At 32.1% G+C, this 12,023-nt stretch overlaps 1 long non-coding RNA gene across 1 annotated transcript; it reads left to right on the forward strand.

Moving 5' to 3' along the window:
- Window positions 1-5,579: 5,579 nt before the first annotated feature.
- Window positions 5,580-6,957, forward strand: LOC131180192 (uncharacterized). The gene is made up of 2 exons (XR_009149013.1): window positions 5,580-5,818; window positions 6,719-6,957. It is a non-coding gene; the product is annotated as an uncharacterized LOC131180192 (long non-coding RNA).
- Window positions 6,958-12,023: the final 5,066 nt, after the last annotated feature.

The raw sequence follows: 12,023 nt of genomic DNA on the forward strand, positions 1-12,023 counted from the left end.
GTTTGAACCTTTATATTGAAGACTTTAATAGACTGAGTTCCCAAGTGCACGGTGTTGTCTCAAATAATACATTGATAAGAGAATTGTCTATCCAACGAAGATTGGATATTAAGTACCAAAAACCTATGTTTATATTGTTATTTAGACTATTGAATTAAAATAATATCAAATTAACTAATGACAAAAAAAATAAATTACAAGTGTGCTCTAATTATGAAACTAATTAAATTATAATAGCTACTCTAATTCTTTATCCTCTCTTCTTATTGTTGGAAAACTCCACCAAATTAAGTACCATCGATTGGAAAGAAGCTAGGTTGAGGGGAGTTAATTGGTGCATACTTCACCTGTGCTGATCGCCGGAAACAACTGATATAGCTACCTGAAGATCCTGTCTATCACACATCACTGAGAAGGAAAAATGTCCTTTGTGTCATTGCTTATGCTATTTGAGCATTTCTCTACCATCATTGGCTTCCCAAAGGAAAAGGGATCAGTTTTTAGAGTGGCAAGTGCTAGAATGTTTAGGTTAATATGGATATAAGTAAAAGATTAGTTTTGAACTTGTTGATGAACAGAGCATTGGGATTTTAATTTTTGATAATAGTTAAAGAGCTAGAATTTTGTCTAGTAAGGTGATATTATGAGCTAGAAGCTCTATATTGAATTAGAAGTGTGTTAGTTATGAAATTGTTTTTAATTAAGGAATGAGTTTGGAATCCTAGTTGAGAGGATTAGACTTTAAAATATATTTGTGAAGGATATTATAAGGAAAGAAAATTTGAAAGTGGAAACTTGGCAAGTATAATATGGACAGTAAAAATGTGAATATGTGATAGAGTGAACTAGAAAGTAAATACGAGTTGGAAAAATTAAATTAGTCTGGTGATGATTTATTTTTAAGATATAGTTATATAAGTTATGTGATCATGATATACTTGATGGCAATGATTTTATTGAAGGAATTGGCTCAACGTGACTATGTTGTTATTATGATTGTAAATGACAATTATGGTGGTTGTTGATGCTAGTAAATTCAAAATATTAAGGAGAATGAGATATATCAGTAACTGGAAATTTTTATTTAAATATTATATTATAGAACATATATCTTGATGGAGTGCTATAAGAGAACTACGAGTCTTCTGAAGGTATCAAATATGATATGTGAATATAAGAGTGTTAGCAATAAGAAGAGGTTATAATGTGTGATCATTGAATTTTATTGGGAGTCCTACGCTTACACGATGAGAAAGAATTGTTGGTTCTAATGAGGATTATGAATGATTAAGGTGAATTAAGAGCCTTGTTACATTCTTATATGTACTTGTTAGATCGCCCTTTGATGATGGGGTTTATATTTTAGCATTATACTATCTTTGGGATAGCGCTTGATATACACATAGCCTTTGGGGCATATATAAAGTGGTTCTCCCTTTGGGGTTAGCTCTGCACATGCGTATGACCAGTTTATTTTTAATTGCTTCCCTAGAGTGATGCCAGCAGCATTTGCATTTGTCTCTGCATTAGCATCAGCATCAGCATCAACATCACTGGATAGTTATTTTCATGGAGTCAGCATTTGCTCTTCTAGGTGGATGCCAGCTTATTTGCCCTTTGGGGACCGCTTTGCCCATTATGTATGACTAGTATTTTTATTGCTTTTGGGCCTTCAACAGTGTCATCATAGAGCCCAAGATGTCAGCATTGCTCTCAGGCTGTCAAAGTTTGTTATATACAGCTGAGATGCTAGCAGATCTAGCAGGATACATATCTGAGTGTAATGGGATCTATGCCTTGGAAATTAATTTGGAGTCTTAATCAGTAATAAATTTTAGAGTGAGAATGTAACACCCTAGGCAAATCCCACATTGGCAAAACACGGGAGAGATGTTGGATTCATAAGTTGATAGTTCCTAACCCCTATTGACGCGTTTTAAAACCGTGAGGGCTTCAGCTCAGAGCGGACAATATCACTAGTGGGTCGGGCCATTACATTTGTGGTATCAGAGCCGCTCCGCGTGCAACCTTGAACGATGGTGGGGCAAACCTCAGCGAGGACGCTGAGTCCCATAAGGGGGGTGGATTGTAACACCCTAGGCAAATCCCACATCGACAAAACACGGGAGAGATGCTGGGTTCATAAGTTGACAGTTCGTAACTCATAGTGACGCGTTTTAAAACCGTGAGGGCTTCAGCCTAGAGCGGACAATATCACTAGTGGGCCGGGCCATTACATTTGTGGTATCAGAGCCGCTCCGCGTGCAACCTTGAACGATGGTGGGGCAAACCTCAGCGAGGACGCTGAGTCCCATAAGGGGGGTGGATTGTAACACCCTAGGCAAATCCCACATCGACAAAACACGGGAGAGATGCTGGGTTCATAAGTTGACAGTTCGTAACTCATAGTGACGCGTTTTAAAACCGTGAGGGCTTCGGCCCAGAGCGGACAATATCACTAGTGGGCCGGGCCGTTACATTTGTGGTATCAGAGCCGCTCCGCGTGCAACCTTGAACGATGGTGGGGCAAACCTCAGCGAGGACGCTGAGTCCCATAAGGGGGGTGGATTATAACACCCTAGGCAAATCCCACATTGGCAAAACACGGGAGAGATGTTGGATTCATAAGTTGATAGTTCCTAACCCCTATTGACGCGTTTTAAAATCGTGAGGGCTTCGGCTCAGAGCGGACAATATCACTAGTGGGTCGGGCCATTACATTTGATATTGTAACACCCTAGGCAAATCCCACATCGACAAAACACGGGAGAGATGCTGGGTTCATAAGTTGATAGTTTATAACCCCTATTGACGCGTTTTAAAACCGTGAGGGCTTCGGCCCAGAACGGACAATTTCACTAGTGGGCCGGGCCGTTACATTTGTGGTATCAGAGCCACTCCGCGTGCAACCTTGAAAGATGGTGGGGCAAACCTCAGCGAGGACGTTGAGTCCCATAAGGGGGGTGGATTGTAACACCCTAGGCAAATCCCACATTGACAAAACACGGGAGAGATGCTAGGTTCATAAGTTGACAGTTCGTAACTCATAGTGACGCGTTTTAAAACCGTGAGGGTTTCAGCCTAGAGCGGACAATATCACTAGTGGGCCGGGCCATTACATTTGTGGTATCAGAGCCGCTCCGCGTGCAAATGTAACGGCCCGGCCCACTAGTGAAATTGTCCGCTCTGGGCCGAAGCCCTCACGGTTTTAAAACGCGTCGCTAGGAGTTACGAACCACCAACTTATAAACCCAGCATCTCTCCCGTGTTTTGTCGATGTGGGATTTGCCTAGGGTGTTACAGTCAACACCCCATATGGGACTCGGCGTCTGCCGAGGTTTGCCCCACCATCGTTCAAGGTTGCACGCGGAGCGGCTCTGATACCACAAATGTAATGGCCCGGCCCACTAGTGAAATTGTCCGCTCTGGGCCGAAGCCCTCACGGTTTTAAAACGCGTCGCTAGGAGTTACAAACCACCAACTTATAAACCCAGCATCTCTCCCGTGTTTTGTCGATGTGGGATTTGCCTAGGGTGTTACAGAGAAATAATGATATGGATAGAATTTTCAAATGGGGTATCAATCATAGTTTGACAAGTATTATGGAGATAATGGTATCTGTATTAAAGAGGAATTTGCATCCTTTGGGGATTATGGGACTATTGTATAGCTTTGTATAGCAAATGTTGACTTGAATAATGAATTTTGATGTTTGATGACAACGATGTACAATCAGTTATCGGAATGACTCAATTGTGGTAGTTGTATAAAGTGAAGAGCATAAGATTATAAAAATAGCATGCTATAAATATCTTATACTTATGGTGAAATAGTAATAGATGTTATAAAGGGATAATAATTAGTTAGTTGTTTTCATAGCATAAAGTAGACTACAGTTTAAGAGTTTTAGATAAATCGGTGGTTAATTATTTGAAGATTAAGGTAGGTGTGTTTTTAATTTATAAAGGTTATGGAGAACACAATTCTATTAGGTATAAATAGTCAAGTTTATAAGATAAGTTGTAGCTAGCTCTACTAAGATCAAGAATAAATATTTGATTATGGGTTTAAGGACTAACTATGCACAATATAATAATATAAAGAGAGATATTATAAAAGAAGTATCTAGAACTGAAATGGGAGCATAGGTTCTAAAGTGGACTCTAGTAATCAGAGCATTAGGTTTTGTCTTGTTTTACTGAGTTCTGAAGTGATGGGTGTATGATAGTTACTTTGATCATATGGAGAAAAAGAATTTAATTTCAGCAGAAGTATGGTGGTTTTGGATTGGAATTTCTAGTTCCTTAAACTGTGAAATTTTGAGGACAAAATTCATTTTTAGCAGGAGAGAATTGTAACACCCTAATTTTTGAAGAAATATTAAATATGGTTATTATTTGAATGGTAATATAATTTATAAAGTTTTGGGGAGAAAAATTTAATTTGAACTTGGACTTGAAAAAAAAGTTTTAGAAGTTTTGGGGTGAAAATAGGATTTTTGAAAAGTTGAAGGACTAAAATGAAATTTGTTTAAAAAGGGAACAGCTGGCGCAACTCTCCAGTGGGAAACAAAAAAAAAAAAGGATAAAGAAGAAGAATCGGGAAAGAGGAAGAAAAAAGGGGGAAGAAAGGAAAAGAAATAAAGAAAGGAAGAAGGAGAAGAAGAGAAGGGAAGAGGGAGATGGTGCCGGATTTTTTTTTTGAGGTTCTCTAGAAAGAAAGAACACCAACAAGGAAAAAAGAAGGATTTTGGTCTAGGATACCAAAAATTAAAAAGAGAAAAGGGTGAAAGAAGGTGAATAGTAGCAGAAACAAGAGTTGAGCAAGGGCAGTAGCTTTATCTTCCGTTTAGGTAAGTTTCATTTAACTTTTACCATTTATTTTCGGATATGTTTAAGCTCTATATGTGTAGAAGTTATGGTTAAAATTTGGTAATTTTTCAACAGTTGGATTTAGAGAAATAAATTGTTCAACACAGGCTGTCTGCAATTGGAATTCTGAATTTTAGCCACTGAAATTTGAGGAAAATAAATAGTTAAAATTCTTAGAAAATTATGAAATTTAGTACAGATGATCTTTAGGATGTTGAGCCTGTTGTGTTAAAATTTTGTGAATTTTAGATATGTGGTTTATGAGATATAAATTATTTTGTATGAGTTGTCTGATTAAGAATAATTTCTGAAAAATTCAGATTTTGAAGGGTTGGATGAATATGTTGATATCTCACGATATAGAGCTAATTTGATGATAAAATTTTTATTGATGTTGTATATAGATGTCTTGAATATATGGTTAAAATTTGGGATTTATCTAACTAATGGATCATTATATATAAATTTGAATGTACAAGCTGCTAGATCAGGTATTAATGGTTGGGTTAAATTGAATAAGTGATTTTGATGGAACTAAAACTATTTTGAGATAGAATATGAAGTTGTGAATTTTTATGTGATTGTGGAATATTTTTGAGAAAGAATTATATATGTTTAGATAGATTTTTGGTGTTATGGATACATTATAGAACATTTTTTATTGAGATTTGAGTAGGAAGTGTTGGGAAAAATATTGATATGGAGATATGATTTTGGAATATGGATGTGTTGATATAATTTTTGAATTGTGGATTTGAGTTTGTGACATGGAGTTTAGTTTAATTTTAAGAGGAAATGCTATCGAATTTTCATTAGGTATTTAATATGGAAAGTGAAGCTTATAGTTGATTTTGATTGTTAAATTGTTATGGTTTAGGAGGAGCTTTAGGATTATGATTTATATGGATGAAAAAGTGACATATGTGAGTTGGTATCTTGCAATACAGGTGAGTGATATTTTACAATATATAGCATGAATTTGCTTCTTGATTGATTCTTGTTCCTTCAAAAGTTGTTATTTGCTTCTGATATCATTTACTATATTCTCATAAATTGATTTCTTATTTTGATTCAATTTGACTCTATTATATAATTCTTCATTATTATTCAAATCTTATTTCATACATATTAGCAAGTCTAGAAAGAGAGTTAAGAGATTATGAGAATGGAGGTGGTAATGAGATTAGTAGTACATTATGGAGCGATAGCAACAAAATTTAGCAAATATGATTTAATATTTTAGAATTATAAGAAATATTATGAGATTGTAGATTAGCATGATGATTGATTGATTATTTAGCTACTTTGGTTAGCAATGCATTTTTATTTAGCATAATTATGTTATTGAGGTTATGAGTTTAATGGTCTATAGTTTTAACAACTATGATATGCCTTAGTATCACTATGAGATACTGAATTATATTTAGCATATTTGCTCTTGATAGAGAGATGTCTCTAGTTTAATTATTGCACTAGGAAAGGGCTATCCATAAAGAGGTGGAGCCACCACTGCGAGATTAACACAGTATGGATATGATTTTGATATCTATTTTGATACCTTAGCATATCCTTGGATGTCAAGAGCCAAATTATTGATATTTTTACATATGTGAGGAATGATTGGAGACTAGGAAGAATTTATTTTGAGATTAATATGGAGATCTTAGAACTTGCATAACATAATGTTGAAATTTATTATCTATTTTATTCAACTTGTTCCAAAAATTTTATTATCAAACTTATTCGTTTGGCTTCTTATTCCCTAGTTCTTTCTATTGCATGATGTGTATTGTAAATGCTAACTCACTAAGTCTTTCCCTAGAAGCTCACCCCTCCCAACTCACCAGTTTTGCAGGTGATATAAGATGGATGTTGAGTATCAGTTTAATGGTTTTAGATGCTTCGACTGGCTAGACTCCATGGTCCTGTAAAGCAAGGGAAGAATGACTTTCAGTGTGGATAAGGGTGTTATAACTGTAATAGACCAAATCCACAAGTGCATGGTGTCGTCTTAAATAATACATTGATAAGAGAATTATCGATCCAACAAAGATTGGATATTAAGTACCAAAAGCCTATGTGATTATATTGTTATTTAGACTACTGAATTAAAATAATATCTAATTAACTAATAAAAATAAATAAATTACAAATGTGCTTTAATTATGAAACTAATTAAATTATAATAGCTACTCTAATTCTTTATCCTCTCTTCTTATTGTTGGAAAACTCCACCAAATTAAGTACAGTTGATTGGAAAAGAAGTTAGGGTTGAGGGGAGTTAATTGGTGCATATTTCACCTGTGCTGATCACCGAAAACAACTGATATAGCTACCTGAAGATCCTGTCCATTGCACATCACTGAGAAGGAAAAATGTCCATTGTGTCATTGCTTATGCCGTTTGAGCATTTCTCTACCATCATCGGCTTCCCAAAGGAAAGGGGGTTAGTTTTTAGAGTGACAGGCGCTAGTGGGTGCTACCAGAGGAAGAGAAAAAAAGATAAAAAAGAAATGGAATCAAGGTGTAAAGGAAGCGAGAATTATTATATACACTTAGAGTACTAAAAGATAGTACTCCTTTGGAGAAAAAAATATATATATATTTTTTTTTTATTTTAGAGAAGTGAAACCTATATATTTAGAGAAAGAATGCATGTACACCAGATGCACTAAATAATCTCTTGTGAAGAAATTCTCGCAAGCTAAAAACAAAAGGTGCAAGGGGATGAACCTAGACACTTGTGTCCAGGTTCGTTTTTTTTTTTTTTTTAATTTTTAATTTTTTTTAATTATTTAACTAAGCCTAATTTGTCCATGTTTTTCAATGAACTTAGTAAAGTCATCATTACTATCTACGACAAAATGCATGTAAGTTACCAATTATAAAGATTAAATAACTAATATTTTATAAAATCAAATGTCAAATGACTTAATTGTGTAAATATTAAGGGTTAAATTATTTACATTTTTATAAAGTTTAGTTATTAAATGGGTTGTAACTAAAGGTGAAATGTTAAATAATTCTTTTTTAATAAAAATTAAGGTGAAATGATGTATTCGCAGTTTAAATTTAATAAAAAAAAAATATACATGTTTGGTGTTTATCCGTGCATCCAGCTTAATTAAAAACATTAAGATAAACTAAAAATGGAAATATTCAAAGGTATATATAATTTATTTTATATATAATCTACAATATTAATTAATCACAAAAAATTGTCATTGTCTGGTCCAACACCACATTGAAGGGTTGAACTACCAAATTCATATTAGGTTTGATTTGGATCGTCTTGAAGCAGGTAAACCACTAAAATCACTTCTTTCAAATTTATAAGAACCAGAAAATAAAATATTTTCCGTTATATACCAACTACATGTTAAAACTTGAACCAGTCTAATAAAATGGAATTGAAACTTCAATTGACAAACAGTGATAATTAAATATGTGACAATTTGTAGTCGTTTCCTTGCGGCTTTAGGATTGAAAACTACAATTTTTTTTTTTTTTTATCACAGTTTAATGTATATAACTTTAATATTTACTTTTTATTTGTAATATTTACAATAATTTAATCCTATATTCCTAATATTTATAACAATTTAATTTTTATATTTAGATTAACTATCATTTGTGATTGAATAATAATTTTTTTTACTATAATTAATGACTATATTAACATAGATATATCTCAATAATTACTTAATTTTCCATTAAAATAGATGGATTAAATTATCATTTTTTCATACATTAAGATTTAAATTGAAAATTATTGTAATAATATTCTCATTAACTTATTCACAAATAATAATTAGGGATGTAAAATGATTCAGATTAAAAGATTTAGATTGTTTAACTTGCAAGTTATTTATTTATTCAAATTTGAATTGGGTTTTTTTTTTTTTTTTTTTTTTTTTTTTGTGAATGGATTTAAATTATCTATTAAATTATAATACAGAAAAGATTTCATATCAGAAAAGATTTCATATAAAAAAAAAAGTTTATTCAAAGGATGTGATTTTTTTTTAATCAAAATGATGCCATATAATTATTAACATTAGTTAGTCTATTTACATCATTAATGGTCGTATATCCCTTTCTTATTTTCCACTCAATTTATATTTAACATTATTAAACATTTTAAATTTAAATTTTATAGACTTTTTATTTTGATTTAATTTGATAACTTTAATCAACATATTATTTAAAAATTTAGATTAAATTAAAATTCTCTTAAAATTAGAAATTTAAAAAGACTAGAAAAATAGTAATTGCACAAATTTATAGAAAAAAACAAGGAGTTTGAATTCAATTTCGGAGTTTTTCAAACCCCAAACCGAGCCCACCTCCAAAGATTAAGCTAACCTTGATAATAGGTCATGTTTGTAATTTGTTTTTCTGAAGTCGAAATTAACAGAACTGATATAATAAAATATTCCATTTAATTTTATAATTTTTTAAATAATTGTTTTTCAGTTGATCAAATATGACATATTTATTTATTTAAAAAATCAATTTGATTAAGAAAATAAGCAGACGTAGTAAAAAAAAAAATGAAGTTGAAATTAAGCTTCTAGAGAGAGGGACTTTGTCTCTTTTTTTTTTTTTAGAAATCTCTTTTTCTCCTCAATTTCTTTATATTTTTTCTTTCTTTCTTCTCTCCTTCCTCCCTTTAATCTCCTCTTTGGGAGGATATGGCGTTTTCACCTCTGGCAACTTCTCCCTTTATTTTCTTTTTTTTTTTTTTAATAAATCCAGATAAGTGCCCGTTTAAAAATTTTAGGCATATTTACTCATATTTATCATTATTAATAACTTTTGAGTGAATAAACCTTAAATCTATCATTGTGGTGTTTTCTCTCATTCAATAAAGCTATTATGTGTTTTTGTAATAAGAATATTCTGTTTTTTTAGATAAGAGTACCATATAAGGTGCAAAGGCTTCATTTGAAAAGAGATTTAAATTTGGAGGTTTTCTAACAGGTTATAACAAGATTATAAAGTCGAAGAGCGGAGTACACAGTCCGCTTATTGGCCAATCTATATGCTCTATCAACACTATCAGATTTTTCAAATTCTTTATATTATTTTTTATATAAATGATTAATTTCATTTATGCAAAATAATAATATATTGAATATTATATATATATATATATATATATATATATATATATATATATATATATATATATTAACTTTATGTCTAATTAATAAAATATTTTTTATTTCCATGAAAAAAAATGTGGTGAACTTTAATTAAGGAGGAAATTACCAAAGACTAATTAAGGTAGCTACCTAATGTCATATGCTTTATGGATTAAGTAAAGAGACATACCTGTTATCATGGATTGAATAAGCAAAGAGGACCAAGTAAGACTATATATAATATGTCGAAGGTTCTTCTGTATATATAATTCTGTATGTTCTTTATGGTTTAAATAAGTAAAGAGACATACCTGTTATCATGGATTGAATAAGTAAAGAGGACCAAGTAAGACTATATATAATATGTCCCAGGTTCTTCTGGATTAGGTGCAATTATATGTGTTTTGTTACAAATATGCAAACATTTTTTTAATCTTCTGTTGAACTGTCAACATTGTGATCAGTTTTCAATATAATTCAGGGACCTTGAATTATTGATAAGACAAAAATCACCAAAAATAAAATGCAACAATGGGTGTAACTCCCTCACCATAGGTAGTCCGTACATTTTACTGTTCTGACGACTAATGTCTGTTCGGACAGTTAAAATATCTGGAACTACACCTAGACCATAATGAGGAGGCATAAATTGAAGAAATAAATATTAAGAAAATATAGGAAAAATATAGAGAAAAAAATAAATTAAAGTTTAGAGAATTTATATATTGATACAAAAATAATAAAAATAACCCAATATGTACTACTAAGGGCATTTTTGTCATTTCACCCCAAAGGTGAATTTTAACCTAAATGTCAAAAAAAAAAAGAGAAGAAAATAATTAACATTAATTAAAATTTATGAAATAGATTAGGAAAATGAGAAGAGAAAAGAAAAGAAAAAGAAAGGAAAAGAAAAGAAAAGAAAAGAAAAGAAAAAGCTTAGGAAAATTCAAAAAAAAAATTATAAATAGGCACTAGAGGACAAACTTCCACCTACTTCCATCTTCTTCCTCCATTTCTTCTCTCTCTCTTTCCCTCATTTCCTCCATTGTTGTCAAGCTTCCAAGCTTGATTTCCCAAGCTTCTACATACCAAAACCCATAGCCCACTTCACAAAAAATACTCCCCACAACCTAAGGAAGCTATAGACACCCATTGGAAGCAAGAAATTTGAAGTTAGGGAAGCTCAAGTAAGGTTAGTGCACTAATCCCTCTTCTTCTCTTTATTAAACATGAAAAGCTTATTTAGCCAAGCATAAATATCATTAAAACAAAAAGAAAATTTAGAGGAAAGAACCCTTGAATTTTTGGCAGCCATGGAACTTGAAGTTTATTGCTTTTAAGTGATGAAAAATGGTTTCATGAGAATGTGTAATGAGTTGAAATGTTTGGGTGTTTGATTGTGTAGTATTTATGAAAATTTAAACTTTGAAAATTAGGGTTTGTGTAAATGCTTGAGGACTTGGTATAAATGTTGAAATTGACCTATTGAATTGAAATTGTTGCTTATAGAAGTGTATTATATGCAAATTGAAGTAAGGAAGTTGAAGGAATTGAGATATTGGGAGTGTTCAATTTTTTGCAGGTTTGGACTCAATGAGTCCAATGGGTTTATTGATCCATAACTGAAAATGTGTGACTCCAATTGGTATGAGGCCAATTGGAGGTGAAAATAAACTCAAAATAGCCCATTTTTCATGTAGACACCATGCCCAAATTTTGCCAAAATCATGACCAATTCTCTGCCCAAACCTGGATGACCAAACATTGAAACTCAGAAAATGACCAAATGAACAGTACGTGTTCATTTAGTCATAACTCTCTCTATATTAGTCCAAAGGACCTAAAATTACATTAATGGAAAGCTTAGATATAGGGCTACACTTTTCATGAGTGCCACTTGACCTAGTTTTGCCTTTAACCAATTCAAATTGTTAGCACAAATTGGGTCACTAAAACTGCCAACCCAAAAAATGACCAAATGAACAGTACGTGTTCATTTGGT

Source organism: Hevea brasiliensis, chromosome 5, assembly GCF_030052815.1.
Source record: "Hevea brasiliensis isolate MT/VB/25A 57/8 chromosome 5, ASM3005281v1, whole genome shotgun sequence".
In the NCBI taxonomy this organism is placed as follows: Eukaryota; Viridiplantae; Streptophyta; class Magnoliopsida; order Malpighiales; family Euphorbiaceae; genus Hevea; species Hevea brasiliensis.